At 44.3% G+C, this 25,490-nt stretch overlaps 1 protein-coding gene across 3 annotated transcripts in view; it reads left to right on the top strand.

The window, feature by feature from the left end:
* The window catches only part of hipk2 (homeodomain interacting protein kinase 2), a 68,420-nt gene that overhangs the window by 22,268 nt on the left and 20,662 nt on the right, over positions 1 to 25,490 (top strand). The window lies entirely within an intron of this gene.

The raw sequence follows: 25,490 nt of genomic DNA, 5'->3' as shown, positions 1-25,490 counted from the left end.
GCCCCCACCACCGCATGGTGTCTTGGCTCCTTCCCACTCTCCTTCCCTTTCTCTTCTCTGCCACCCCCCCTTGCCTTCCTCTCCTTCACCCCCACCCCCCTCGCCTCTTCCATCCACTTGCATGAATATTTAAAAGCTAACACCACGATGGAAAATATGCAGCAAGGGCAGTGAGACTTGTCAAAGAGAGGAAAAAAAGCGAAATGTTCATTTTGGGACCTTGAATTTCCTAATTTAAGGCAGGCCATGTGATGAAATTCAAAGTGGTCTAATTACAGAGTGTTGTGAAGAGAGTCGAAAAGGGAGAATTTCAACAACACACACTGAGAGAGTGATACAAGCAATAGCTGTCCAGCTGGGGAGAAGACTGGGAGTACTGGGGGGTGGTCAGTGGGGACCAGCAGTTGGCTGTGTGTGTGTGTGGACTGATTGCCCCATGACAGAGAATGCCTGGTGTGCAGAGGCCCATGCAGGCTCCCATAAAGTTTTCTACAGAACAAAACAGACACATTTGTTTTCTCAATTGCAGGAATTCGCTAATGTGCATATATGAGGGTAAATAGTTTGGCTAATTTTCTGGCAGGCAAATGGGCAGAGTTCTACATTACTCGTCGAGCCAGCTGGGGCCCCTGTATGGAGGGAAAATGAGGCTTTGATTAGCCCCACCCCACCATCTCCATATCAGTTTGTATTTAGTATCGTCCCTGGACAAACACAGTAATTTGATTTTCTCGAAACTACCGTTTTAACAAATTTATCTCCTTGCTTTTACGTCCCGCGTCTCCCTCCTGTTTTTACTGGTTTGAAAGAACATGTTCGACCACAGCTCATCTTCATGGTGACAGTTGTCGCTCTATAAAAACGTTGCTCTGTTTCATTGCAGATGGCAGAATTAAACGAGGCTCTGTTCTTACCACACAGGCTATTTTCAGCACCGCTCATAAAGTCATAAAGCAACATGCTATGTGACTTTTAGAGTCTGATTATTAACACTGCACTTTTATCGCTTTAATAACACTCTGAATAACAAGCATTTAGGTTTGATGGGTGACGTGGAAAAGTTTCCCTGCTTTAGTTCTGAATGCATTTAACACAGTGATTGTTAACAGGAATTTTCTATCGTTTATCGGACGTTCAATGCTCGACTCTCAGGAAAACAAAGATTTGATGTAACCATCTGTTAGCAAACTTTTGGCATAACTGACGTCAGCACTTTAATTCTTTTTTTGACCTTGTGTCACATGTGGATGTCCCCAGGGGTTCCTGAAGGTGAGCCAGAGGAGCTTCTCATAAAAATAGCTTTTTTTGGAATATAAAAGCTGCTCTAGATTCTTTTGAAGCTCTATTCTTGTCATAAAATGGGTCTCAAGAAAATCCTATTTCACCCGAGCTTGATAAATAATTTAAAATGACTAATAGCGCCTTGTGACGGGGAATGTATCGCTGTGGTGTATCAGATTGCGGTGGTTTTGGCCTGAGGCGTAATTTGTTTGGAAAAATAATTACTCCTGTATTGGATCCTGGTTAAATATTAAAAGGGTTAGCATTAGGAATGGGGCGGCATCCAAGAGTGTTTTGGTCGACTTCTGAGCAAACCCATTGCTTTCGAGACGTCTTGCAGACAGGCTGAAATGGTGTGAATTTTATTGGTTAATTCAGAGTACTACATTGCTAAATTTCATAAAGAAGGGCATTGCAAACTAATGAACTTTCTCTGTGTGCTTAGCCACTAAGCTTTGAAGACTAATCCCAGCGTTTTATGAGCGAAGAGCGTCAGATTGTCTGTTGGGTTCAGCTGGTTATTAGGCGCACAAGCTGGGAGGCACCAAAAGAGCATTAAGATGCTATATATCAGCTCACGGAGGAAGCAAAGGAAGTGTTCCAGTGAGGGTGCAGATAAAAAAAGAAACACTATATAAAAAAAAAACTGGAAAAAAGGGAAGAAAAAAGACCCAAAAGATCAAGAGAGGAAATTAATCAGTATAAATGTGAACAGTAGCTGCTCAAGCGTACAAGGCAATTTGGCCTGCGCGTTGTGTATGTGAGTGGCTGATTAAACAGAGGATATGTTGTGTGCTGCTATACAGAACATGCTCCATGTTTCTCAAAGCACATAATGGATGTGCAGGATCAACTGATTTACAAAATACTATGAAGCTTTTTGCACGTACAGACACCTACACAGTAAACACGTGCAACGTGACACCAGGTGTGTTCCCAGTGGCGTTCGCTGAGCTGAGACAACACAACATCTCAGTGTGTATTATCAGCGTGAACTGGACGTAACTCACGTCACCCCTTTAAACACAGCAGGGACACCAGAGAAGCAGCAACACCACCACACAGTCTTTCATTACAGCCAGAATCTATATATCATCAAACAGATGGCTTCTCTATAAACAAAGACTGTTGTCCTTGTAACCAGCGTAAGGGAGTTAGAGGCCTTTTCTCCCCTCTGTGATGTTTCTTGGCCTTTTCATATTCACCCTCTTCTCTATCTGCCATCGCTGCCAATCAGCCTTTTGAATACTGTGTAGGTTTTACTTGTGCAGCCAGAGCAGCTCTGACCCATCAAGACGTGGATAGCACCTCTGTGTGTGTGTGTGCGTTGTCTGCAGCAATTTTTTAGTGATTGGCATGTGTCAAACAGGCAACTCCCAAGTTTTTCCAACAAACAAATTGCACTTTAATGATATTATCAGGGTTTTACAGTTTTCAAAACCCTGAAAATCTCAGAAGTATCTCCAATGCATGGAGTAGAGTTTCTGTGTATGCTTCCTACACAGAAATCAAAGCTCATTGCACTAGGCAGAGTTGTATTACGCAGATTGGTTGAGATGGAGCCCTCGATCCTGCGCGAGCTGCTTTCAACTCACAAATAAGTGTTATAGTCTGATATGAGTGGCAAATGCCTTTAACTTAAATAATATGTCCTTGAAGCTTTTATGAAGGTATACAAATCAAGCCTACCCCCTTTTGTCCCGCGTTTTTGCTGAAATGAATGAAAAAAACATTTGCATGCATCATTTCTCGAGTTCTAAAAAGAGTCTCTCTGTTGCAGCAGTCGTCATGGCAACCAAGGCTCTTGTTCCAAAAATTGTCCATTTGCCTCTGAATGTCCGACACCTGAACTAGACCACGGATGTTTTGATCTTCCTCCTTGTCCCAACCGCCAGCTGTGTACTTTAGGGACAGGCAGGGCCCTTGAGCCACACTCTCATCTCGCTGCTATTGTTTGCCCAGGTGGGCCAGGACGCCCTATCTTTCTCTCCTTCTCCTGCCTTTTCTATCACGTCCCCTCTCCATCGCTCCCTCACTTCTCTCTGTCTTTGTTCCACAGGGACCTGTGGTCCAACTGAAGCTCTCGGTTACACAAAGAAACCCAAATTGGCTTTCATCTGCAGCCTGTTACCAGCTGTGTACATTGTGCATTTGTGCTCTCTCTCTCTCTGTGCAGAAAAGTATAGATTTTACCCATGACATTGTTATTATTATTGGCTTTGAGTCATAGCTGCCCCTGCAGAAATGCTTGCCTCTCATATAACTCCTTGTGATGTCTTATTAAAGTTTTGGCATGTCTTTGTTAGCGCTTTGCGCCCCCAATTTGGGGTTTTGAAGGAAGTTTAAAATGCAAAAATAATTCTATTTATAATAATTCCTCCATTGTGAGCCGATATAGCTCCTCTCTGCAAATCTGACCCAGTCATATTTCTGCCTCACTTTTAGCGAGGCAGAAATCTCCCTGCAGACCATCTCGTTAATGGATCGACACGCAACAAAGGGAAAAGTGATTCAAACAATCACCCAGGATGTATTTTCACTATTTCTATTTTAGAATAACACCAGGCAGCTCTCTTTCACACACTGCTGTACACACATGCACACACAGAGTGCACTTCACTAGAGTCGGTACTGACAATACTCATCGCTTTAAGTGTAACAAGACTTTTGCAGGAAAAACCATATAATTGCTCTCTCAGTCGCTGTCGTTGGTATGTTCGAGTGAACAGCCATAGCAGTGATTGAATGCAGAGTAAACAGCGAGCTGTGTTCGAATTGCAGACAGAGGAAACCAGCAATGTCACGTGTCCCTTGTCAGAAAAGGGCCAAGCTCTTGGCATAACACATGTTGGTGCTCGAGGAGCACAAAATGCTCCAAAGTCCCAAACCAGTCCTGTTATTCACAGTGTCACCATGGTGACAATGAGGTTTTGAGTCAGAAACAAAAATGTGTTTTTAGGAGCGCTCATTCCAAAAGTGTGTGTAAAGGAGAAGGAAGGATGGTCCGCTTAGTTTAACCAGCATTTCTGCCCAGGTCACAGCTGAGAAAACAGAACTTTCACAAGGGATGCGTACCCTTTCCTCCCTTTTCCCATCTTTACCTGTTTTTACAACTTTCTGTCTATCTTCAAACTGCTTTAATCTTCCCCTCTCCCCTCTGGTGTCCTTCTTCTGTCCATCTTGAGCCTCCTCTCTCCATTTCCTTTGTCCCGACCCTCCTCCCTTTTGCAGGTCTGCCTGGCATTTAGATCATGACATCCAGACAGAACGAATCTCAAGAAGGAGAATCTCAGAATCTCAAACCCTTGCAGATGTCCACAAGAGCCGGAAGCTTTAGTTTATGCGCCAGTGCAATATTTATACATGAAGGCTTTGCGTGGACGTGTTTAAAAACACTCAAAAAGCCTGTGAGATGCTTTGAATTTCAAGAATTAAAAAGTGAATATCTGAATGTATAGCATGGTGTGTAGCACACAGAAGTGAGTCTCTTCTATCTTTTTGGCTCAGTAAACAGGTGGTTTAGGGAAAAGGAGGTCAGATACTTTATTTTGCCGTCTTTTGTTCGTGTGTATATGCTAACAGGTGCAAGCTCCCCTGAAATATCTGTACCCACAAGCTTCACAGGCGCCCGTGCTGCTGACGAAGTTCACTCTGCTGCTCTCGAATCAGTCAAAGGCAAGCGTTACCGCAGGAGGAGAGAGTCTAACAGACTCCTTGAGCTCATGTGCACGTCTTTGTGCTCGGCTCTTCTCTTTGAATCGTCAGTGCACACTGCAGCTCAAATCAATCATAACTACAGCACCTGTTCTAAAGAAATGCCAGCATCAGTTAAAAAGGCCGTCTGTTTGTTTGTCTGTCCTTCTGTCTGCCTGTTTTGTTTGCCTTTTCTTCCGGGAGCAGGGAGAAAAGGAAGAGAACGGATGACTAAGTGCAGTGAATCATAAATGATTTGCGGAGTTTATCAGTGCACGGGAGAGCCTCACAGAACGGCACCAGCTACCTGTCACATTTCTGTTCTTTCTCCTCGTTTTTTTCAAATGTAGAAAAGGTTCTGTTCTCTCTCTCTCTCTGCTTCACAATCTTTACAAAGTCTTGATTTATGAAAAGGAGCCATTTTGCGGGGCTAATTGCACAAAGCAGGCTGCCGGAGCACCTGACAACAAGTAATAACAGTCCTGGAATATATAAAACCGAAGAAGGACTGACTCTGAATCAAGGCAAATTTTTGGGTATGAATGTTGAGTAGATGGTAACGTGGATTCTGCTCTCAGCTTGTGAGTCTAGCTGGTTTATTTCACAGCACATGGGGTCTACAGGGTAGAACAATACACAATGAGTTATAGATTATTTCTGCTCAAAACATAGGAAGGGAACCGTGTTTGCTGGACAGCAGCATGCTCCAGCACCATTCCCGCCTCTTTGCCCATTGTGAAGCTGGATGTGAGGAGTGCTATTTGCATTACAAGGTTCCTGCGGAGCAGAATAAAACGCAGACAGAGCTGTGAGCAAAACGAACACTCTCAGGGTGGCCCTGTGCTAATTGCGACCGGGGTGCATTTACTGATTATAGTTAAGTGGTCCAAAATGGTCCCCTGCTTTCTGTTCCATTGACCCACTCCCTCTCCTGGTGGACGCTGTCAATAGCAGGCTTGTTGAGATGCCTTTCCACTGAGGGAAGAAAACAAGGTCCAATCGTGCCTGTCTCCTTGCTTCATCTCCCAAAGCAGATGGGGGAGGGTGAGGGGAGGTTGCTGGGTTCAGAGGGAGAAAGTGCTGATTTTCAATCAGAGTTTAGAACAAGGTGATCAAAGGAGGGGGAATCTCATGAAGCTACTGGATGAGTTTTAAAAAAAAGTGACAGGTTGGGAAAATGTATTTTAAGTTCACGTCCAAATACCAAATTGATTCTGCAGCAGCGGCTAAAACGATCTTATTTAAATGTGAGCAATTACTGAAAAATCCGTTTTTTTAAATTTTCTGTATCTTTTGTCTTTTTGTGACCATATGTGCAGCTCATTACTATTCACATTGCCTGCAATAAGATGCAAGTGTGGTCAAATGGAAATTAATGGAATGCAAAGTGGAATGTAAATGTTGCTGCAAAGGGAGGCAAGCTGAACATCGGTGAAAGATCCTGGATGGCTGCATGCACAGACGGGACTATGTCAGTGTTTTGCATTCCCCGTCTTCCCTGTTGCCTGCGTCGTAACAGGAGGCCCCGCAGTGGGAGAGCAGGCTTGGGGTGATATAACAGCCACTGGATCACACAGCCTTTGATCTCCCTCCTGGGTTTCTCTGTGTCCATGGGATAGTCTTTAGGCCTACTGATGAGGAGGTGGGAATCTAGTGCTGGCTCACTAACAGTTTTATCTGCACATCTTCAGCCTGAATGTCAGTTGGCTATGTCTGCGGAGTATTGGTGAACTTGTCTTCAGTTTTAATTATTCACATGCATGAATATAGGATAGTGCAACAGTCCAAATTCATTCCCCATCTCTCGATTGCTCTCCTTCGTACCCCGGGCTGACCGTAACAAATAGAAACTTTGAACCTAAACCAGAAAAACATTTATCTCTTTCGGTCTTACAGCTGCTCTGGTGCTTTACATAACCCCAACACAGTGATGTAATTCTCTTCCTCTGAATGCTGGTGTCAGAAACAGAGCTTTGTCCCTCTTGCAGTTCAGTCTGCCCCTGTGCCATAATCTCTCTCATGCCTGGCTTGATCTGATCCATTTTATGCAATTAAGTGATGTCACCCTTTTGGATTGCTAGCAAGGACTATATCACTGCAGCCCTAATTTCCCTAAAAGTAACAAATCCTCGAGGACCTGCGGTTTATTAAGGCTGTTATTTACATAGCTTACAGTTATATGAGGGGAGATATTAAAAGTCAGAAAATAACAAGCTCCATTACATAAACACAGAGAAGTAAGCAGGGTAGAAAAAAAGTTACTTTTATTATTGGAGCTAGCAGAATTACAACATGCCAATTAGCGAGGTTTTTTTTTTTATGAGTTTGGCTTGCTGACATGAAGGGATTTGTTTGTGTGCATGTGTGTGCATGGCCTTGTGTAAAAAAAAAGAGGTTAGCCTTGTGTGACTAATAACACACAACCTGTGCTTTTTGAGCCCAAATACTAACAAGACCACATAGCAACCAGAGGAATAAAACCCTATGTTAGCTGGGTGGGATTTCTTTTGTTTGTGTGTGTGCCTGTGTGCTGTTTGCACTTCTGTATGCACATCTGTGTGTACACGCACAAACAAACATTCAACTGTTCTGGACGATTACATTTCCAGGGCACGGTCAGTCGATTGTATAGGTCCATGCATCCGTAATGTCTAAGGGAAGGGAACGCTTTCTGGCAAATGAATGCACCTGACCTACAAACAGACAAGGATCTGCTAAAAGCAGACAGACCAACGGGAGGACAGACAGACGGACTGTAAAGTTAGCCGATTGGTAAGAAACAGACAGTAAGACCTACAGACAGATAGAGGGCACAGTCTGGCTGCAGGGAGAGATGGGCCTTTTGAATGAACATTTAGGTTAGACAGACTGGGTGTCAGGCTTTGCCCTCAGACATATATCAAACATAGAACCAGCCATCCAGGACACATCACATAGCTCAAGGCCCCGATGTTGGTCCTCCTGACTGGGGCAGGCTCTCTGTCTTCCTCCCCTCACAGGGGGAGAGGTCTTTGGAAGTTTCCGTGGTTGCATAGCTCAGCTAGACCCATTCTGTGTTGTTTGTCGCCCATAACACACAACATACAATTATTTACAGACTTGAAGCACAGGCACTCCATTGGGTTTGTTCTCATTTCATAGCTGGCGTGACATTTTGGCAAACGTGTGACGGGAAATGAGCTTCGGTTTGTGTTTTCTGTGTCCCGTTCACCATTCGTGATGATAATGAGGGCGAAAAAGGCCAGAGGAGAGGGGTGGGGTCAGTATGCTAATAGTGGGTGTACATTTTGATGCTCCACTACCAGCATGGAGTGGTTTGGAGATATGGGCTATCATTCTCCTCCTCCTTTCCCCTCATTATCCCCTCGCGTCTTTCTCTATCTCTGTCCTCCCCCATCTCATGCTTACTGCTCTCATCCCTCTCTATGCCCTTCACCCCCCCCCACACACACACATGCACTCATACTCCATCTCCCTCATGGTACTCCTCTTCTCCACCCCCCAAAATGCCCCTCTCCCGAATATGAGATACGTTTGCTTTCCTCCACCGAGGTGCAAGAGTGGGACGCGTGGCGTGCAAACTGCTGATGTGTTGGTTTCTGGGTAATTATAACATCCCTCAGTCTCCAAGAAAACTCTAAACTAATGTTTAATTTTCCTCTCCTGCTCAAAGGAAGCCCTCCTTTGTTATTGCCGTGGCAATTAGCTGAAGCCAAGGCCTAGGCATTTCCTGTGATTGTTGTGATTTGCATAGAGAGCGAATCAGCGAGTATGAAGACCCTATAGTACCTCTTTTTCCTCACCGCCGTATATACAGCCGCCCATTCCTCCCTTCCAATTGCTTTCCTTTGCTTCCCTCCTCTCTATCTGTCCCTCTTGCTGCGCTGCGTTTCCATCAGTGGCTCAGCACCTGACACGCCAACCCTGGTGTCTAATACCTCGGTACATCGTGACTGATTGGGAGGAATTGACTAACTGGAGGGCACAACACAGTGATTGTCTTTTTCTTCTCCAAAATGAAAGAGTCATCGGGTCACGTGTCTCTTTCCTTCTCGATCCCTAATGGTCAACCTCCAGCTTCAGCCAGCAGCTTCTAATTAACTGCCTGTTAGTAATGTAGCTGGTGGCATCCCTCTGAGGATGGCACTAATGGAAGTTGTTAATTGATGGTAGAAACATACTGCCTGTACGGTAGATGAAGATGTTACATATATGAGCCGGGCAGCTACGTGCATACAGGACACATGCACACGTTTAAAATTTGGTGCAGCGGCATGGAGGCTTGTGTGTAGTTAATAGGTTCATCATCAAAAAGCAAACAGCTAAATGTCAGTGACTCTGCTGTTTTTACATCCTTATTGGTACCATTTACTAGCATTACTGCATCATGGCAGCTTTTGTATTGTTCTGATCTGGTCAGATAAGAAATAGATCCATCCTGACTGCTTGATTTCAGGGTGAATGCTGCTGCCGTGCTTTACGGGTCACTGCTCCGAATAATTCAGACTTGGTTTGTGTTTCTGAATTAGTAACGATGCCACATGGTTACCAAGTATTTTTATTTCTGTGGAGTTTAGTAGCTCAAAACTATCCTTAATGAACTACAATATTTTGGTTAATTTCAATAAAAGCCCCCACCCTCACCTCCACCCCTTTGCAGCTTTGCTGAGCTTTAGTTTCATTAGAGTACCTGAATGAATTTGCATTGCTTTATCAGCACCTGCCTCTGTGTCTATTCTTACTATAATAGTACCACTGTGTGATATGATATGCACATTTCCTACACCACTTCTCTCATAGGCTCTCATCAGATTATTAGAACTGGTATTTTCCCTTTTGTGGGTTTAATGCTGAGAGCTGTGGCTTCAGGGAGCCTATTTAGTCATGAGAGCGATAGAAAGAACAAATGAGAGAAAGAGGGGTAGGCAGAGAACTAATGGTGAGATTGAGGGTAAGCTGCCGGGTCTGTTAAACCTGAGGAGTGGCTAATCCATGAGATGGTACTCTGCGCTCCTCTGCTCTGGCCTGGTGTGGCATGGTCGACAAGCGGGCACATCCAGGAACCCAAAAGTCAAACATAAATCTCCTGATCTATATTTCAAAGCTGTGAGGAAGTAGTGAGGAATTCGGTAATGAGCTCCCATCTTCCTTTTGGTAGCAGAAGACTCTCTTTGTGGAACTAATTGAAAGTGGCATGTGGAGCAACGGGAGCTCTTTAGGGGCTGCGCTGTGTTTCAAGGGAAAGATAAGCCTGCATGCCGCTGTGGCCTTTGTGTCACAGGTCTGAAATAAACAGGTCTCTTAGAGGAAGAGTGATGCACTTTATGGCTATCAGTGTGTGTGTGTGTGTGTGTGTGTGTGTGTGTGTGTGTGTGTGTGTGTGTGTGTGTGTCGGGTGCGTTGTGTTTTTGTGCCATCGGGTTGTCTACAACAACCCGTGTCCATTGCTTAAATTCCACCCCCTACATTCTGCATCTTTGCTCTTTCTCCTCTTAATAAATCTAGTTTTCTGTGTCAGCTCATCAGAGATGGGGTGTGTCTGTGTGCGCGCGTGTGTGTGCACGCACATTTTCACAGACAACCAATTGTTATTTGGGCTCTCTGAGCACAGTGGAGGAGCAGCTCTGATGGGAGAGGGGCTTTCTTTATTACAAATATGGAAATTGGCCCAAGACGTGTGCAGTTGCACTGATATACTGCCTGGCATTTGGTGAAATAATGAAACGCGCCGCGGCCCCTAGTATTTATGGACACATAAGTAAATTCACATATGACTGCAGACATGCAAATACTAACATGCATATTAGTGCACATAGTGAGTTGTCCGCATACATAAACATTTTTTGTTTGTTTGTGTCTAATTGCAGCCTTCTTAGCAATTTCCTTTTGTGCTTGCACATCTGGAGCAGAGAGCTGTCCGCTCAGATGCTCTCACCAGGGTCCTGCTTTTTGTTTTTAAAATTTTCTGTGAGCCTTCACAACAATTTATTACATTATATGGTCACTTTCATATAATGACTATTGTTGTTGTTCACTGGCAAAAGCCTCACAGTCACAGATGTTATTAGATTATGTTTGTTTTTACCTCCGATGCACCTTTGAAAGAAACAGGAGCATCAAATGACATTCAGTAATAGCTAAACTTGAAAAGATCTCATTAGTGTGCCAGCAGCTTTTTATCATCTTTATCCAGTGTTGCCGCGGCCTCGGTCACTTCTGTCTGACCTTGTCATGTTTCCTGCGAGTTTGCTGATGGAACCAAAAGTAGGACAGTTTTATCCTGCAGCGCAGTTTTAAGTTCTGAGGCGGGGGTGAGAGCAGGATAGGGTCTGTTTTGGGGTGACCATGAGGAGAGAGGAAAGGGTGGAGATGGTGAAAGTCTGCCAGGGAGTTAGAAAACAGCCCAGTGCCCAGCTGTGAAGCTCCCCCAGGGGCTTTGGGAGGCTGTGGAATGTGGCTGATGTGAGTCTGGTTTGTGCTGGAGATAGCAAAGGCCTGGGGCATGCAGCTGTGAGTCGTAATGTCTGGTAGAAGGGTGCGTGCATGCCCATACCATCTTCTTAAAAGGAAGGACGCCGCAAGATTATTTGCGGATGTGTTCATGTCTTCGTTTCTCTGCGCATATGTCACCTCGCGGGTATGTTTGTATTTATATATGCAGTGTTTATGACCCTCTACTGGCCAACGCTGAGGCCCCATCTCTGGGAAATGCACAACAGTCAGACTCATTTCCTGTTTAAGGGTTCAGGTCACACTCTTGTGCCTCACTCATTGGAGACGTCTGGAATGTGAGACAGGACCAGATTACGACACGCTACCTCCCTCAAGGATTGGTTGGTTTGCCCGTCAGAAAGCAGCTTTGTTCCGAGAGAACATTTCAGGAGGAGACGACAGCTCGCTTTTGTTCTGGAGATTTCCTGTCCTGTCCTGGGCAAAGGGTCGGTTAAAGTGCACGGAGGAGGACCACTCCCTTGTCACTCCCTCCTTTTTTCCCGCCACGCGACCAATCGCGGCGTCTCATGTGTCTGGGGGAAGCGGTCTTATTGGCTGTGCTGGGAGGGTGTCTGGGAGGTCAGAGCTGTGTTCATTTCACACTGTGTCCATTTGGACTAATTCCAGCAGCACCTTCACGGTGCTCGCTGAGAGAGCAGGGAAAGAAAGTTGGTAGGGAGAAGGGCACGAAAGAAAGAGAAGAAAAGACCGTTTCTTCCTTTCTTTGTGTGTCAAACAATTTGTAAATACATCATGTTCATCAGAATCAGAATCAGAATACTTTATTGATCCCTGGGGGAAATTATTATGTTAAACACTAGTTTAAAATTCACATAGAGTCCAGCACGCTCCTCCAGTGCTGCTCCTCCACAGTTCACTCTTGTATTGTTACCTCCAACTCTACAACAAAAGGAAATGTTCGGAGCCAGAATTCCTTTGTTGTGCATGTGTGTGTGCTAACTGAGAGGGGACGGTCATCCCTCTAGGCAAGGTAAGGTAAGACAGGAAAACACCTGGTTAGGAAAGGCAGTCATCAGTTATATAGGTGTCACGGGACGTGCATATTTGGGTGGAATGTTTCAGAAGGGGGGAAAAGCCGTCTCTGTCTTGTCATGCATCGTGAAAAAGACATTAAAGCAACAATTTTCAGTGTGAGGTGGTTTGAAACTTTATTGTTTGACTTGTAAATGTGGATTTTCCCCTAGTATGTATCAGTATAAGTCGCTTTCTTTGATGAAAAGATAATATGTGCAAATTATGTTTAAGGGTAATTTGCTTGTTTACTTAGTCACCGGCTCAGCTTCTTTATAATATAAACTTCCTTGCGTAAATCATGTCTGTGTTTGGCAGTCGCAGAGATTATTATGAAAGAAATAATCAACTAATGTTATTATCTAGTTGTATATTGTCATTTATCAAGAAAATTGTTACTTCTAATAGTTCCAGCTGCTCTATTTTTTCGGATTTGCTACCTTGATAATGAAACTGATTGCTCAAGTTATCATTAGTAATTGTCATGTGTGTTAATACCAACTGTAAAGCCACAACACTGATTCCTCGGATTACTCATTTCTGTCGTTTTCCTTCTTGACACATAAACATATCTTAGATATTCATGCTCTGCTCAGGCGGGGGCGTAGCGCTGAGATAGCGCAGTCCGAGTTTCATCCAGATTACTGAAGCTGGAATGAAATCTGTCTGCTGTCGTTTTGAGTGAGGCCATGGGCAGCAGAAATAATGTCATTTTGTCCCTAATAATTGAATCTTCAAGTATAGCTACATGAAAAGGATAACGCTGTATTGATTTTTGCCGTGCAGCGATTGTTTTCCTTCGATAGACAATGTATGGCATATTAAACGCTGAGCATGCCTTCATTGTTTGTCATAGTCCTATAGGGGTGGGAGAAATTAACACTCTCTTTATGGCAAAGGGAAGGAAAAACAATCCAGGAGTATTGTCACTGAAAGGTGATTAACTGTGACTATACTTACAAATGACTGCAGGGCGCTGCTGCTTGGCCAAATTAATTACCTGTCATTGTGACTGATTGTTTTTGAAGACGGCTCTTCGTATTGTTGCCGGCTGTATCGAAAGAGTCGGCACTGCATTTTCACCAGACTGTAAGAACACAAATACAAACACCGGTGATCAAAGGCAAAATTACAGTAAATGGTGTGTTCCTATTTACTTTGACTTTTTTTTTTGTTGGTGGGAAAAGAAAATCTATTTGTTGTGTCTTAGAGGAGCGTTGCTTAGATTGAATGAACATCAGAGACTTTTTTTGGACTATCGTTTTAATGCGGTGCGCAGCGACGTGCAGCGTGCCACAAAATTTGATGACAGTGTGCCAAAGCTTCAGAGAGAGAAAGCATCTTCACTTACACGACTTCCGAGGCTGATCTTTGCACAAGAAACTGCATCTCTCATTGTCAAGTATGCAAAAGCACTAAAATATCCGTCTCCTTCCATTTGTCCTAGTGAGGAGGCTGATTTGTGACGAGGCTACAAGGGAGCAGCCTATTTGTCCAAATTCCTCCATAAAGCCTTAATAATCCTGCTGTTGTTTCTCTATGTGATGACATTTCTAATTCTTGTCAGGGAAGAATGCAGCGTGACAAACTGTGTTAAGAGTGTGTGAAGACACAGCAGGCAGGCAGGACGCTGGGGCACATAGAGGGACATGAGTCGTGCAATCACAGGAGGGATGGCTCGCGATCGACAAAGGCTTCACCTTTCCCATCGGATGCTCTAGAGGACAACCATGCGTGTTTAGGGATGTGTGAATATTCCTGCATGATTATGTGATTGCTGTCATGCATGTGTGATGTTAATTGTTGCAGAAAGGCTCAGGGGGGTCAGTCTTTGTATTGGATTAAGGCCTGACCACATCTGGGTGACAATCTGGATCAGCCGCTGTCAGTCTGTTCCATCCACTCTCTAATTAACCATAAGCCCGCTGCACTCTCGGGACCCTACTGAAACACACATGCACCACAGAGTAGCACTCTCCACAGAAAGATGGCGAGGGATGCAGTGGAGCAGACAGATCGAAGGAGTGCTGTAAGCCAGGGGAAGATTATCCAGGAGGACTCTCCTTGTGTTAAATTTTAGAGAGAGATGGGGAGCTGCTCTCTTCTATAGAACGTGCGTGAGGTTTAGTTACTGCTCTGTGCAGCCCTGTAGCTCGTGGTGAGGCAGTGCAGCCTTGGGCACCGAGAATTCATGTCACACACAGCAAAATTTGATTAGGCAGGAGATGGTATTACTGCCTGACCTGGTAGGAGGAAGGAAGAGGGTAGTCAAACAAGGGACGGCGATAGAGAGAGGGAGGGGTGAAGGATTGAAAAGAGGTCTGGGCGGAGGTAGAGAAAGGGAGCTCATGTACTGTAGCGTACATGCCCCGCACAAGCCCGGGTGGGGGTAAGGCAGAGGGGGATTTTTCAGTCTGCCTTGCAAATTTCTCCCCATGCTCTCTTTCACTTGCCCCAGAAATAAGAACCCAGTCAAGCAGAGCAACGTGTATGATTGAAACTGCGTACGTGCGTGTGTGTTCGCCTCTGTGTTTGTGTGTGGCAGGTAGACATATGTCATTACGACGGGTGCACGGCACCCCTGTGGCTCCTAGCTATATGTTCCCAGGAACCACATTTCAAATGGATTTTGGGCGTCTGTTGTTTTATGACATATCCAGTATGCACGGCTCCACTAGCCAGCCACATTGACTCTGCCCTCTCTTTCTCGCTCCCTATCTCTTAATCTCTGTCTTAGTTACCCTAAATCAACAGAATGGGACATATTGATGCAAAGCCTTACAGTTTCTTGCTCTAAACCGTATTGGACGGGAGCAACTGATGGAGAAACAAATGGCAATAACGCAGACAAGAGAAAACAGACAAAACCGCAAGTGAAAGAGGGAGACAGTCAGTCAAGCAAGCAGATGAGACTGTGTTTGCCTTGGCCGGCGGTTTACATAACTGTCTTGCTGTGTGTTTCAACTGAAAGGCTCCAGCGCAATATTATTATATGATATACGGTATATTTTCCGTTTTCGCCTGGGCTCTGGGCTGTCCTGTTGTGGCTTGCACTCTGCTGGATGAATTCTCGGACTTTTCTTCTGATTGCATGCCAGCGTCAGATGGAGCTGAGAAAGAGGTTTAATTCTAGCTGCCTGAATCTCCTGTACACTCCAATTTGCTGAAGTGATCAAGCTTGGGTTTAAGCATCCCGCAGCCATGAGCAGACGCAATCTCATCTGCCTGACTCACCCCATGCACCCGTCTGCACAGTGTGTCTCGCTGCCCGTTATGCTGCTTTCCTGTCTGTTGTTGTGAATGTTTCACCCACGGTGACAAATGTGCCAGCTGTTTAAACTTGTTGACTGAGCGACTGCGGTTCGGTCTGTCTGCTTTTCTGCTCTCTGTTCGGTTTTGTCCGCTCATAGTAAGCTCACGCTTTTCCTCTGGGTTTGATAATGGTGACTAACAGAGTATGAGGACGCTCTAGCATCTTTCTGAAGGGTCAGCGGTGGCATTTTAATACTTTCCAAGAATCGTGTCTCACTCATTTTTAGGTTATTGTTCAGAGAATCAAACTAAATTTATATTTACATGGAAACTTGAGCTCGTGCCTCCAGGTTGGGTCAGTGTCAGGCCAGTGGCTACTAGACTGGCCTAATAATGTCGGACTGTCATTGCGCTACTCTAATAGGCACAGAGAGACTTGAGGCTCCCTTTTGGCATCCCCTGAATCTTCTCTCCAGGCTGTCTGTACAGACAGCACCACTGTATGACAGATACCCATCATTTACTGATGGTAAATTTTTCCCGGCACTCCTTCCTTTGACGAGACAGGCAGAGGGACAGAATATGTGTGCATATGTAGGTGTGTGGGTGGGTGCTGATCGAGAGGGCATCCATCTTCCATTGTTGTGCCCACCCCGCCCGATCCATCTTTCATTCCTTCATCTCTTTTCTGTCATTTATCCCCCTCCCCCTGTCTCCATCCTTGCTGAAGGAGGTCTGTCCCTTTGACCCCTGTATCAGGCAGTGAGGGGCGGAGTATAGAGGGTACTGCCGAGAGCCCCTGAGAGCACAATCATTGCAGGTGAATATGAGATGCATTACTGATAGGAGCAGCTGTGTGCTGGAGAATAATAATAACCACAGGAAAGAGGTAATTACCAACTGAGAACGATGAAGCAGCGCATAGATGTTGAACTGAACAACAGAGCTGCGCTGTAGTTGCAGTCATTGTGTTTTGTTTTTGCACATGTTGGGCTTTCTAATAAAAAGCGAGACAAGAAGGAGCAAGGGCAGGTGAGAAATGGGACTGTACCGCCTTTCCTAATAGGAGGAGTCGCCATAGCAGCAAATGTATTACGAGGACACTAAAATATGTTTGCTGTTCTGTTATTTAACACTAGATCTGATATGTTATCTAATACTGCTGTGAATACAATGATTTGATAACAAGCCTGTATGTAATGACAAAGGTTCATGCAACGTGACAGAATGCGGCATATCCTGTGTGCTAATATTGACTGTGCCATGCTGCGACAATGTGCCATGTGTGCCACAGTGACAGGGGTGGCTCTCTGCCCACTGAATATTTCACTATATAAAATGCCTCAAACAGGAGGGAGGAGCTGTATGTGAAACGGTGAGACTTGGTAAAGGATAAATGTATAATGTGTAAATGCTATGCTAACTCTTTGTTAGAGTTTCGAGGCTGCTGAGCTGAACCGTGCTCCAGATTGTGTTGAATCAGCACACGCCCAGCTATCACGCATAGTTTATATTGGCCCGCTTTGATGCATTTGGAGCTCTGTAATCACAATTTCTGTAGAAGCTGAGTTGTTGTTAATATGTTTCTGAACATTTGCCTTTTTCTTTCTGCATTATCGTCACAGTGCCATGCTTTTGAGCGACTGCTTCTTTTGATGTCGATCCCTCGCTTTGCATGAAACATCCTCTCTCCGACTTTCCTTCCATACGCGTTTGTTTGCCTTGTTGCAGTGCATTGCTGGACTCACAGGAAATGCTAATATTTTAACACCTAAAACAGTGACAGCCTTGTCAGCGCTTTTGCTGTGCCTTTTTCTGGGAGTAGGGGAAAGAAAAAAGAGCGAGAAAGAGCCCTGTTTTCAAGACCTTGAACACCAGGAATGTCGCCCCTGCTTAGAGAGCAAGACAACATCTCTCAAGGACTCTGTAAAAAAAAGTTTGCCTTGTCCAGATATCCCCCTCCCGTTTCTGCCTCTCAACCACCTGGAACGCGCAAGCTCTAAATTTAAATGCGATCTGCAGTCCCTGCCTGCATAAAAGCAAATTTACACAATCTTTGCATCTCACGATTGGCTTGTGCACTGTACAGCAATTCCTAATGTAATGGGAGCAGGCGGTTTGTGAGGTGTAGTGTACTGTATATGTGTGTGTGTGTGTGTGAGTTGGAGCCACAGGTGCACGGCAGGGGGTGTAACTCCGCACATTGATTTCACAGCCAGCGACCACCATGCAATATATCTGGGAAAGTGTTTCTCTATGGTGCACCTTCAAAGAGGCTGTGGAGGAACCTTTGAGGGCATGAATATGTAGATGAATACCCAGGGGAAGGAAGGGAGTCATTCACAGCACCAACCCGAGCCTTTTACATTAAGCAAGGGCAAAGCGTGGGATGGGGGGAAAGGAAGAGAGGGGAGGAAAGGGGAAGAATTGAAGGGGAGAAAGTGGAGAAAAGTCAATGGCAGGCTTTTTTCTCATGAAGTGCTTTTTCCTGTTTGCACTGGGCAGCTATCTCCGTCCCCTACCATCACTTTTTCATAACTGTGCTTTCAACCAGCATACGATTATACTGGCTATGTTTGCTACTGTACTTTTTTACTTTGATGATGCCTTCTGCTCTTTACCTATTACCGCCGGGCTATTCAAGAGAATGTGGTTACATAAGAGCCGATGACGAAGTCTTTGAGATGTAAAGGAAAAGATCAAACCCATTACCAAAGACTGGCTGACTTGTGTGTTTGTGTGTGTCTGTGTGTGTTCTACATTTGTGCCTATGTAAATGCTGTCTGGTTCCGGGGATCCATCAGTCTCCCTTGTGGAGCCAAGCTAAGGGAAGGTCAGCCTGATGGATACATCCTGACATCCACACACCCTGTGATGTCAACTGTGTGCGTGTATCTGTGTGAGCGCATCCGTGTGTGTGTGTGTGTGTGTGTGCGTGTGTGTGGGCTGGCAGGCCAGCCAAGCGCAGGCACTGTTCAGCAGAGCAGAGGGCGGACAGGCGAGTGGGGAGGGGAGCACTTCCCTGGCCTCGGCGCCCTAGTTTGAGGGTTTTAATGCAGTGTCTGTGTCTATGCGTGTTTGTTTCGGGGCTGAGGGGGGCAGGGTGCTACTGGCAGTGGCGTGGTAGGGATGGTAAGTAAGGGGGGTGTGAGGTGAGGTGTAGGGATTGGGTGGGTTGGCACAGGACTGGGTGAAAGGGCTGAGGTGAAGGAGGTGGGCTGGGGTGGCAGAAGAAAGGCGCCATTCATGAGTCGTGCCATCTCTGGCTCCTAACGGGGCTGAGGCTCATCAATGACCAGGCCAGCTGGGAGGATGTCAGTATGCACACACTCTCTCTCTCTCTCCCACCCTCCTTCTTTCTTTTGTCAAGGCCCAGTGCTGTCAGAGACTCTAGCCAGAACACTGAGGCCTCTCATGCACTTGGGTCCCCATTCAAATCCACCGAGAGCCTCTAGCTAACCGGTGTTTTGTACACGTCTACACTGTATTTGACATGTATGGCCTGGTGCACTCTGGTGGAAGAAGCTCACCGGCATCCCCAAAGAGGCACTGCATGTTGTAGCCTGACCAGCTGGAGATGAGCTGGGTGAGGTGGAGCTTAAGGTCGAAAAAACTGCTAACGCCAACTGAGTGTAGCAGGCTTTAGAAGGTGTGTCCAAACCACAACTGAGGTGTTTGGATGCATAAAGAATGTACAGTAGTTTTAGTCACACTACAGATGGCAAAGTGGAATTTCTTTGGCTTCATCATCAGGTTTACATTTTGTTCCAATGATATAACCTGTATAGATGACAGGAGACGGGAGAGTTAATGAGTTTTCATCTGATATTTACGACCAAATACCAGGAAAACTGCAGTTCTTATTAGTCTCAGCTGCTGGCTTTGTGTGTGTTTTGTGCTTATCAGCAAAAGTCAGCATGCTAATGTAGTTGGCCAAGATGATGCACATGATACATTAAACCAAGTAAAAAAACAGCATCTTAGTATACTGTCAGTAACAGCACTTTACTCTGAAATCTGATAACTCGGCTCGCAGTTTATAGTATGTCTGAGTTTTTATCTCACAAGGGAACAATGACACACAAAACAGTAGATCTAAAAAGCATTACAGCTATATATATATATATATATATATATATATATATATATATATATATATATATATATATATATATATATATATTTTTTTTTTTTTTTTTTTTTTTTTTTTTTTTAAGGACTGTAATTAAGTCTTGAAACTTTTCAATATTTTGATAACCAACGATTCAGAAACCAAGACTGCGACCACAAACCACCTGGCTGCTCGTGCCCTGTTTTACCTACAGCAGAGATGAAGAAGCCATCCTGTTTAGCATGAAAAACTGAAATGATCCTGTACGCATGAATTGTCATATCTTGTGTACTTAAGAAAGGGGGACAGGAAAGAAGCGAGGCTTGCGAGCTGTGCATATGTGTGTGCTGTTTATCACTGCCAGGGAAAGGCCTGCATCAGCAGCAGCTGTGGGGCGCTTTGCATGCAATGGCAAGACATGCATTGGAAGGGGGAGATTTGCATTTGTGGTTTCATATCATGAGCAACAATGTTACTCCCTCTCACTCTTCCTTCCTCCCCTGCGCTGTCTTTCTTTGTTTCTCTGCGTTTCGCTGATCTGGAGGAGCTTTCTGTGAGAAGCACAGGGGCACTGAGAACAGAATAAGTAGAGCAGTGGAGCAAAGCTGAGAAGGTTCAAGCTGAAATGGATCCAATTCTTTCAGTCAGACACAGAAATAAAAAAAAAAAGCTTCACGTGTATACAAGAAAGCAATCACTTGTTGAAGCTAATATTGCATTAAAATCAGCGACAGACACCCTATTGAGCCAAAATCACTAAAAGTTGTAAAAGAAAACAAAGGGTGAAGCTGAAGGTCCTGTGGTCTGCATCTGTCCAGTAGAGTCGCAGTGATTTAGGGGACCATCAGATGAAAGGCTTTCCTGTGTCTTTCATCTTCACGTGCATTTTGAAGGGTAGAATTTCCTCAAAAGCAGCCTTTATTGTGTGAGTAACCTCCCCTCTTTTTGAAGCTTGTAGTGGCTCATATTTCCGGTCGCTCAGATTTAAATGACTTTTATTTTTTCTTGTGGAAAAATCATATTCATGCAAATCAGGTGCTATATGTTTGGGGGTTTTGTGTAGGAATATGTGAATCCTATTTAGATGACAAATGCACCACAGAACTGCCTGTTTGTTGGTTTCATTATGCTGTGAAAAAAAATGCACAGGTAATATTAATGTCACAGCGCTGCCTGCTTCTATTATCGACATCTGCGCTGACAGCATGATAAGCTAAGAGCTGATGATGCTGGGATGTAAACAGAGTGGAATTCTTGACAAACATCTGTTTTTTGTTCCGTGTTTGTCAAACAGTTTTGCGATGATATAGTTTTAAGGTCATTTGATGTGAAAACTCAAAACTGCCCCATACTTGAAACTTTGCTGTAAAGTAGGAGGCACTTTTGATTTCCTTGCAGAGTTTGTACAAGCTTTTGTTTTTGCTGGGGCCAAAGGGGATGCAGAAAGGTCAGTTCTAACACTTTTTGGGGTATCCTTGCCACCCTCTCCAGCGGTGTATGCTTTTTAGGGCTGCCACGATTTGTTGACTAGTCACGATTACGTCGACTATCAAAATCGTCGACGACTGATTTAATAGTCGACGTGTCGTTTGAAGCTTTGTAAGATCACAAAAGACGCAGGAATAATAGCAGGATTTAAGAGTGTAATAACGGACTGAAACAGAAGATGGCAGCACAGCATGTACAAGGATGCCAGCTGCCGTTAAACCCCGAAGAAGAAGAAGCAGCTGTGTCCCAGAATTCATAGCGCGGCCCAGCTTAGTTTCCAACAATGGCGGTAGCTAGTTAGTTTTAATATTACTCTTATTATTCTTTCTGGGTCACAAAATAAACGTTTAACATATTTTCAGGCGAGAATGTAGCTGTGTAAGCCTCAAATATCTGCTCAGTTTATCAGGACACCACATATTTTCAAAAGCGCTCCGACGTTTTCGGAGACGTCTGTTACCCACTAGCTCGATAGCTAGCCGGGGGGCTAGGTCACTAGCGCCGTGAGAACACCGGACTCCCCGCAAATTGTTTTCAAACCCACCGCCGTCTTTCGCGACTCAGGTTAAATATATATGAGTCACTTAGATAAATTAAAAATGTTATTGTTTGGCTTTTTTTTAGTATTTTATTTGTTCCTGAGTAAATCGGTTTGGCTGAGATTAAAGTTATAGTTTTTACACAGCTGAATAAACGTCAAGCAGACAGCTGATTATCAGAAGTGTGAGATGCTGGAGAATATACTCCGGTGTCCTGTTATATTTTAGATAGCAAGGAGTTTATTAAACTTTACCGAAACAATCTGCAAATTTCATTAAAATTGAATAAACTATCATCTTGTCTTTATTTTTAGTTAGCACCTTAAAAGCTTAAAGCTGTAAGCTAATGATAGTTATATAAGAGCAGATGCTGCTGGTGCAATAAGCTGTAGTTTTATGTCCAGTGGATGATGATCTGATTAGTCGACTAATCACATAAATAATCGGTGACTAGTCGACTATCAAAATAATCGTTTGTGGCAGCCCTAATGCTTTTACATATATGTCAGCAGTTGTTAGTCCCCCTCCCTAGGGTTGCCAACTCCCTGAAAAATAAATAAGGGACACCTCGTGGCCAGGGCCGGGCGACCCAATTGTCTTCACCCTTCCCAGTGTGGTGAATTTTCTAGCTCTTTTTTTGTGTGTGAAATTATTTTTTTAACCATTTCACTTGAATTTGATTTAAGTAGATGTGTATTCTTTGTGATATGAACACATGTGAAACAAATGATCATTTAGCCATTTATTTTTTAGCTCAAAATGACAACATTAACACAGTAAAACAGGTCTCCTTCTTAAACAGAAGCCTGTCATGCTTAACTTTTGAGAATATAAGTAAATCTTTCTTTAAAAGCACTCTGTCCTGCTTAACTTAAAATAATAGAAAACAATAGAAAGAAAAACATTCTTGTAACAGTGCACATTTAGTGCATTTAGTACAATTGGCTTAATGCTAATCAGCTGCTCCTGTTTGTAAACCCGCTTGTTCCCATGATTACGCATCTTAACTCATCATCATTATTCATCTATGTATTACTTTTATGTATTAGTCATCTATTTGTTGTAATCATCTATCCTTGCAGTTGTTTATTACACAAAATAAATTATATTATCACACTTCTGGCCACATAGCGCTGCACATGCCCATATTAACTTTTTCCAGCCAGGTGTTTTCCTTTTCCCATTTTTCCCTTTCTCTGAACAAACATTGCTGCTCTAATGCTGGGCTTACACTGTGCGGTTTTAGGCCCATTTTGAGCCGATTTTTGAGTGATCGGACCGATTTTGGCCTTCATCGTGCATCGTGTAGTATACGTGGGGTAACGAGAAGCGATTAACACCTCACGACCAGCTCCCGATCATCAATCGCTCGTGAGGGTGTCACCACAGGCGCTCACACTGCTCACGCGCAAACGTAAACGTTGGTGAAAAAGACGGCGCAGCACGGCTGTGCAGCGTGTGATCTGGACACAAGCGATGGAGGCACAACTTGTAGAACTTTGGAAAGCTCATCCGAGCCTTTTCGATGTGGCATCACAAAATTATCACGACCACAACAACCGTGAAAATAGTTGGATTTACATTGCTGCTCAATCACAGCTGCCTGATCATGTTTTTCATTAGCAATTTAGCAAAGTTGATGGTAGTGGTGTGTCTGTGTGAGTGAAAGACAGAGAGAGCGAGCGACAGATTTTCTGTTATAACCTTCATTTTATGGAGGCACAGTGTGAGCACTCAGGTCGCATCAGAGCATCGGGTCGTATAGTGTGAGACCCTGCATCGTGACCTATGAACTTCTAACCCCTGTGAGTCAATCGTGCAGTTTGAGCAGGAGCTGAATAACGTGACTGAAAAAATCGCAGTGCCTGCCCAGCTTTAGGTGTACTGTCATCCGAGACTTGCACCGCAGAGTCGGCGTTTGTTCCCCTGTTGACCATGCTTGTTGTTGTGGTCATCTGTTGTCTTCCGGTATTTTCTCCGCAAGCGACCTTTCCTCGACCAATGAGATGAGTGGTAATCTGAATTGTCATACTCGAATTGTCATAAGTGTGCTGTCAGCTCATTGGTCACAAAGCAGGAGAGGGGCTGGGAATTATGTTTTCAAACAAAGTGTTAATTCCATAAACATTTATAGACTACTTTTGATTCTCACTGTATTACGGGACAAAGTGCGTCCCTTATTAGCTCAATACGGGACGTGTACTTTTGTTTCGAAATACGGGACGATTCCGTATTTTAAGGGACGGTTGGCAACCCTATGTGTAATGCTGCCCTAAGATACTGTTACTAGAGTGTTGTCTTGGTGTCTGTTCCACTGCTGCCCTTAAGACCCCAATAACCACTGTCTGTGACAGGAGTTCTTCACTGAGCAAAGCGCCGCCTCCCCTTTTGCTTCATTTTTGCCTGTGCCTCTGTGGAACTCTGTCTTCCTCTTGCTCCTATTTGCTGCAGTATCTCATTGTCTGTCCCTGTGGTGCCTTCTGCCTCTATACATTAGCCGTATCTGAGTGTACAATGAATCGCCTGTGCCCTCTTTTCATTTCACCCCTCATCAGCGAGCAATGAATAGGGAGCAGGGGGGCTACAGTTGGAAATTTGCTTTTAAGTATGCGAGGTATGCTCATTCATTCTCTTCCAAACCCCCTGGCTGCCCTCAGACCACTCGCCCATTGGCCCCCTACCGTTCTATGAAGTCCTATAACGTACCCCGTGCTGTTTTCCGCATTCTCTGTTTCCCTGGTTTGTTCACTTCCAGCGGGCCCAAGGCCAGACCCCCTCATTTTACTCTCCGTGACCAAAAATCTCTGAGGGCAGGCTAGTTACCATGGTCACAGCAATCATCAGTATGGATTTGAAACTTTCCAGGATCCGCCTCGAGCTCCTGTGAACTGTGTGTGTGAGCTGTTAATGTGCTGTTAATGAATGAATTTAAATTTTCCTATTTCAGCTTAAATTTGTTATTCGGAGCTAAGTGGTTACATCTTACCAATAGATAACATGTTAGACCAGAGACACTCCCCACCACCCCATCCCCCAACCTGCATGGTGATGACAGCCAGAGAACCTCTTGAAAGTGCTTTGGATTGTTAGCGAGCAGAAACAGTGTGTTCTTGGTTATTTTAAGCCCCATCAGAGACGTGAGCTCACAAGAAGTGTATTAGTCTTTCTGACAGGACATAAAACGTGTTGAATGAAATTTGGGAATTGTTTGGGACTGCAGTGGTGCTCAAATACCTAAAACAATATTTCTTCCTTTTTATCAAATCATAGCATTTATCTCCTTTAGAATTCCTACTTTTTTCTCTGTGTTTTCCTACAAACAGGAAAAGCCTCTTTGGAAATTAATTACTGGCATTTTTAACTGTACTGTAACTTAATTGAATAATTCCTTGGTCTGGTTACTATTTATATTGGTTTTATTGTTCATGTCCGTCCATCCATCTGTTTTTCATCTAATTGCTCATGCTATAGTTGCCTAATTCTCACTTTGGATTGTGAAACTTCAACTAAAATACTACTCTACTGCTCCTCAGTGTCTGAGTAGCAGAGATGGGGTTCAGTGAGTGGCGCTTGTGCACGGTTATCAATCAGTTTTGTGTCTG

Source organism: Aulonocara sp. 'chitande type north' Nkhata Bay, linkage group LG7 (genome assembly GCF_057382095.1).
Source record: "Aulonocara sp. 'chitande type north' Nkhata Bay isolate Kocher_YH1m ecotype deep benthic linkage group LG7, A_spYH_male_GT1.1, whole genome shotgun sequence".
NCBI lineage: Eukaryota > Metazoa > Chordata > Actinopteri > Cichliformes > Cichlidae > Aulonocara > Aulonocara sp. 'chitande type north' Nkhata Bay.
Note: the sequence above shows the minus strand (reverse complement) of the source record. Positions and strands in the feature narration are given on the sequence as shown.